The 5,629-nt window shown below is 41.4% G+C and overlaps 2 protein-coding genes across 2 annotated transcripts in view; one reads left to right on the forward strand and one right to left on the reverse strand.

Moving 5' to 3' along the window:
* The window catches only part of LOC109951382 (lactosylceramide 1,3-N-acetyl-beta-D-glucosaminyltransferase A-like), a 14,514-nt gene extending 9,737 nt beyond the window's left edge, over positions 1 to 4,777 (reverse strand). The window contains exon 1 of the mRNA XM_020585860.1: positions 4,663 to 4,777. The gene's annotated coding sequence lies outside the window, so the exon portion shown is untranslated. The remainder of the gene's footprint in view (positions 1 to 4,662) is intronic.
* LOC109951381 (guanine nucleotide exchange factor DBS-like) overlaps positions 1 to 5,629 on the forward strand; it is a gene marked incomplete at its 5' end in the record, with an annotated part of 148,395 nt that overhangs the window by 14,626 nt on the left and 128,140 nt on the right.

Consider the following 5,629-nt stretch of genomic DNA (forward strand, 5'->3'; position numbering starts at 1 on the left):
TGGGCACACTCAAAAGAAACTGATTGGTAGATCTCAGGGAATGCGTAGGTGTATGCCAGTGAAGCAAGTCAGATAAATAGGGAGGTGCGAGGCCATGGAGGGATTTAAAAGCAAATAATAAAATTTTGTAGTGGATCCTAAAATGGACAGGTAAGCAGTGCAAGGAAGCCAAGACTGGAGAAATGTGTTCATATTAATGTGTGCCTGTTAAAAGACGTGCTGCAGCATTTTGGACCATCTGGAGGCGAGCAATAGAAGACTCGCTAATCCCCAGATACAGTGCATTGCAGTAATCCAGTCGGGTGGTGATAAAAGCATGAATCAGTGTCTCAAAGAGCCATCTGGAGATCATTCATTTTAAATGTGGCCAACTCCCTTAACTGGAAAAAAAAACAAACAAACTAGATTTTACAACAGCTGCAATTTGGCAATCGAATTTTAGACCGGGGTCCATCTTAACCCCCAGGTTTGAAATATTTTTCTTGTTATATTGAGTTAAAAAGCCCAGGTCAATGGAGGGAGACCCAACAGTATCACCAAACACCATCACCTCAGTCTTCTCTTCATTCAGCTTCAAAAAATTAAGAGCAAGCCAAGATTTAATATCCTCAAAACATTCAAGCAGTGGCCTAACACAAGAATTTGTCTTTGTGACTGGTAAATAGAGCTAGCTATCATCTGCGTAGCAATGAAAGGAAATACCGTGTTTCCTAAGTATAGAGCCAAGTGGGAGAAGGTAGAGGGAAAAAAGAAGGGGTCCAAGGACTGAGCCTTGTGGAATCCCATACAAAAGGGGCTCAGAGGAAGACATAGCATCACCAAGCTTCACACAGAAGGTTCGATCCTTAAGGTAAGACCAAAACCATTCTAGAGCTATGCCTTGAATACCCACCCAGTGCTCTAAACAAGAAATAAGTATGTTGTGATCTACTGCATCAAAAGCAGCGGTTAAATCAAGGAGCACTAGGACGACACAGTTCCCTGAGTCGGTGGCAAGAAAAATATCATTTAAAACTTTCATCAGAGCAGATTCAGTACTGTGCAGGGTTTTAAACCCTGACTGAAAGAGCTCAAGAATATTATGCCTTTCCAAAAAAAGACAGTACCGAGTGTAAACTATCCTCTCTAGAACCTTGGAAAGAAATGGCAGATTAGAAATAGGCCAAAAATTAGCAAGCACTGTTAAGATCCAGACCAGGTTTCTTAATCAATGGCTGCACCACCGTGTGTTTAAAATTCCTTGGGACCAGCCCAAAGGATAAGCTACTATTAATAACAGAAAGGACAAATGGCCCCGCAACCGGAAAAACCTCCTTTAAAAGTTGAGGAGGAATAGTATCACTTGGACAGCCAGAGGGATTCAAACACCCAACAATCTCCTGGCAACTGGACAGAGACACACACTCAAAGTGATCAAAAATAGCAAGGCAGGAGCGAGAAACAGGAAAATCATAAACAGGAGCTAGAATTTGAGCTCTAGTAGAAAGAACCTTGTCATTGAAGAAATGTAAACATTTTTGACAAAGGGCAGAGGAGGACTCAACACAGGCAACCTGAGGAACATTCAGAACAGAATCAGTAACCTTAAAACAGAACACAAGGCTTATGACAGTTCGACTGAATGATGTTAGAGAAATAATTTCTCAAGATTTTTCACAACTGTTTGATAACGATGCCAAGAGTCTCTTAGTATCTGAAGTGATACCTTAATTTATTCTTTCTCCACCTGCGCTCAGCCCTGCGACACTCTGGCACAGGACACTTCATTTAACCAGGGCTCAAACTTAGCCCTAGGCTCCCTAACCTCCAATGGTGCCACTGCATCAATAGCAGCCTGACAAGTAAAGTGGAAATCTAGTGCAAGCTCCTCTGTGTCTGCAGAGTCAGATATTACAAGATTTTCACTAAAGAAAGCAGAGAACTGAATAGAAGTGGAAGAATTAAACGTATGGCAAAGCCGTGGAATAGCACAAGGTGCAATTGTATCACAAATAAAATCAATTTCAAATAACACAGGCAAATTATCTGCAAACACAGCATCACAAATGTCTAATTCACAAACTGGCACACCATAAATTCACGAACTGGCACACCATAAGATAGGACAAGATCCAAGGTGTGCTCATGGGTGGGACCAGCCACAAATTGTGTAAGATTAAAAGAGTCAATAAGATCTAAAAAAGCCTTAACTAAAGTTTTGTCCATACAGCAAACATGAATATTAAAATCCCCAATAATTAAAACCTGGTCATATCTGGGCATAAAATTGACCAAGAATTCAGAAAAGTCACATATAAAATCCTTATTGAACTTAGGTGGGCAATAAATCACAGCCCACAATAAGGCCGGAGAATGACCCAGCTCAAATAAGGACAACTCAAAGCTGGAGAAGGAAGGTAATGATGAAATCTGCTTGCATTTAAGTATTTTTATAAACAGTTGCTATTCCCCCTCACTTTCCTTTCAATAAATATTTTTTGAATTCCACCAGGTAATAAATTGTTCCTGGCTTTATACATAAACACAGCAGTCTTATATCCCACTAAATTAAAACATTTTAACAATGTAGACCGTATGAAAGCTCCATTGGTGTGATCCCTGTACCACATCATATGCACAATTCGTATGGCTCCTTTATGTAATATATACAAGGGTTGAAGTGAGCTTGTGTATGTATTTCTTCGAGCGGTTAATCCCACGTCGGTATAGACGTGGATAACAGCTACGAGGCCACCCAGTCCCCCAATCCGAGCCAACCACCGACACCAGCAATGAGCGGACAGAATCCAGAGAACGCTGCAAAGCCCAGAGGCTGGCAGTCGAAGCACACTGAATCAAAGAAGTCGAGGAAAAACTCGCCAAGGAGGCCTTTAGCCTTACCAGCTGTCCACCTCGCCTGCCCCGACGTCTCTGCCTCCTCCTCCTCCTGAATGGGAGAGCCGGAACGCGGCGAAGGTAAGCGGGTATTCCTGATAAAAATGGAGGTAGGGACTTGTGCCTGGGACAATCAAACTGCACAAAGTTTGAAACATCCAATCGCAGATTCAGCAGAGTTTGACGGTCATACAACAAAAGAGAGACCCCATTCCGGATAAAAAAAATGAACAATACAACACAAAAACAAACAAAATTAGGAGCGGTAGACAGCAGGCCGTACACACTGGCGCCATCTTGGAAATCACTCTAGATTCACTGAATCAAACTAAAGGCTCTATTCTATTATAAAGCCACGTCCGGTTCTTTCAAACCAGGAACTCAGTGAGACGAAGCGGACCACTTGAGTGTATAAAAAAATATAACCGTGCTGGTTTATTCAAAGGGTCACAGGCAAGAATTAACATTACACGTCCAGGCATCTTCCACCCCCAAAACTGCGCGCAGGCAGCCCGGAAGATGAAAAGACCCTGAACCCTAATAGCCTATACATTTTATCTGGTTGGTTGGGCTAGCCCATTCTACGCAGGCAACGTCAAACCGTGGCGTCACCTGATATGCCAGCTTTGCAGCTGACCAGGGCAGTAGTCAAAACATGAAGAAAATAATGTGTGTGAATGTTGATTATGTGGTGTGTATCTAAAAACATACAGGACATTCAGGGACATGTCCGAACAGTAAGCCTCGGAAAATGTTATGATTAAGATTACGGCTGAGCATATCATGCTACTAGCAATATTCATCCTGCCTGCAGACTCTGCAATCTAGTCGACCTTGGCCTAGATGCAGTCTGCAGAACTCATGACAATGAACTGAGCACCCAACAGCCTGGGCCAGACATCCTGGATCTCTAATCAATATCTATCTAACTAAGAAATTACCTAACAAAACAAACACTTTAAACGTGAGTGATCCTGCATTATAGCACTAGTAAAGCTGTTGCTCCATTCACCATGCCACATTATTCCAGGTTGACCTAAAATCATACTGTAATTGGCTTAAGGGAGTAGATTATTGACAGAAACTGGATCAATAAAAATGTAATCAAGCATCTATAGTGAAGACTTATTACTTTCCTGTTTCATATTGCAAGTTGTTTTAAAGCATCGCCTTCGGTTTCTGGAAAACTCTGCTTGCATTTTATGAATTATCCTAACTGATTCATCAGTGCATCAAAAAAAAAAAAAAATCAATAAAAACAACCACAAATTACAACCACAACTGCAGGGAGGACAATAAAATGTGGAATAACTTTAGATTTTTTTAGTAGTACTGGATTTCGGGCTAGAGTTAATCATTTTCATTATTGATTAATCACGTGGTGTCTGAAAAGAATTTAAAAATGCCCACGACAAGTTCCCAGAGCCCAAGGCAGGCAGTTCAGATGTCGTCTGTGTCTCACAAAAAGTCCAAAATCTGAAGGTATTCAGTTTCTTGTTCGGCTATGCGTGACCGATAAAAGCACCAAATCCTTGCAATTGAGAATTTGGAACAATACTGGGATTGGTAGCAAAGGATGACAAAACTACTGTACAACCTGTATAACAGCATTACACTGATCGGTTAGTCAGCCTCTCCCCTGTGACACCTGACACTGTGCACACAACGAGATCTCTCACAGGTAAATGCTAAACGCGGTGAGTGAGTTGACAGTCACACACAGCAGGATCAGCGCTCGGAGAAAACACACCGGTCTGGAAGACACAAAGTTTGTAATGTGCTACTCACCGACAGGTAGGCTGTAGAAACCAGAGCGCTGCTGGCGGAACGCCTCACAACTGAACGAGTACAACTGCGGTTTCACGTGTCCATTGGCTACTGAGCCATTTAGTGAGGATGGAGCATACGTCATTATCATGTGGTGTTTACGCACCAATCTTGTTGTTCAGGTTCTATCCGGTTAGGTTGGTGTCAGGCATCAGCAGGAGGTAGCTGTTCTTTTCATATTTATTTGTAGAAAGCTATGTGTGGACAGCGTGTATGTGGTCTCGTATCACTTGTAGTAAAGTGGTTGAAAAAATATTCAAATCTATTTGTGTACTGGTGTAATAACTTGCAGGCTATTGTTTGGGGACAACCTGAAGCCTCTCTCTCTCGCTCTCTCTCTCTCATTACTAAAACACATTTCCAGTAATACAGCATGTGGTCTATGACAATTCAGTAATTCATCTAGAAAAAATATGAGTTAAGTGTGTTATTGCTCATCTACTTTATATTTCACTTGTATTACGTGGCATTCATGTGTACGGCAAAGTAAGAATTTCATTGTACCGGGAAACGCGTTTCCTAACTGTGCATATGACAAATAAACACTGAACCTTGAAGTGTACTTTGTATTTGTATTTTCTCTGGGCAACAACTGAAAATGTGATAATTGGATTATAGGAATTTAATATGGACTTTGTTTGAGGCCACACTCGATAAAGTGGGTTCATTATGATATGTCTAGAGCATGTAGCTGCTACAGTTGTGACTTTTCACACATACAGGTGCATTTTGTTTATCATGCTTTGCACTCTTCAGCATGATTCAGCATAGATGTTTCCACTACAGCAAATAATTTCTTAGTTGTTGAGATAAATGACACAACTGGTGGACTGAGTTGTCAAAATCTCCCTTTTATACACACTTTTTAAGCACATTTTAGCACCTTAACAGTTTAGCATGCCTTAGATCAGTGGTCCCCAACCTTTTT

The sequence above is a fragment of the Monopterus albus genome, unplaced genomic scaffold (genome assembly GCF_001952655.1).
Source record: "Monopterus albus unplaced genomic scaffold, M_albus_1.0 scaffold382.1, whole genome shotgun sequence".
In the NCBI taxonomy this organism is placed as follows: domain Eukaryota; kingdom Metazoa; phylum Chordata; class Actinopteri; order Synbranchiformes; family Synbranchidae; genus Monopterus; species Monopterus albus.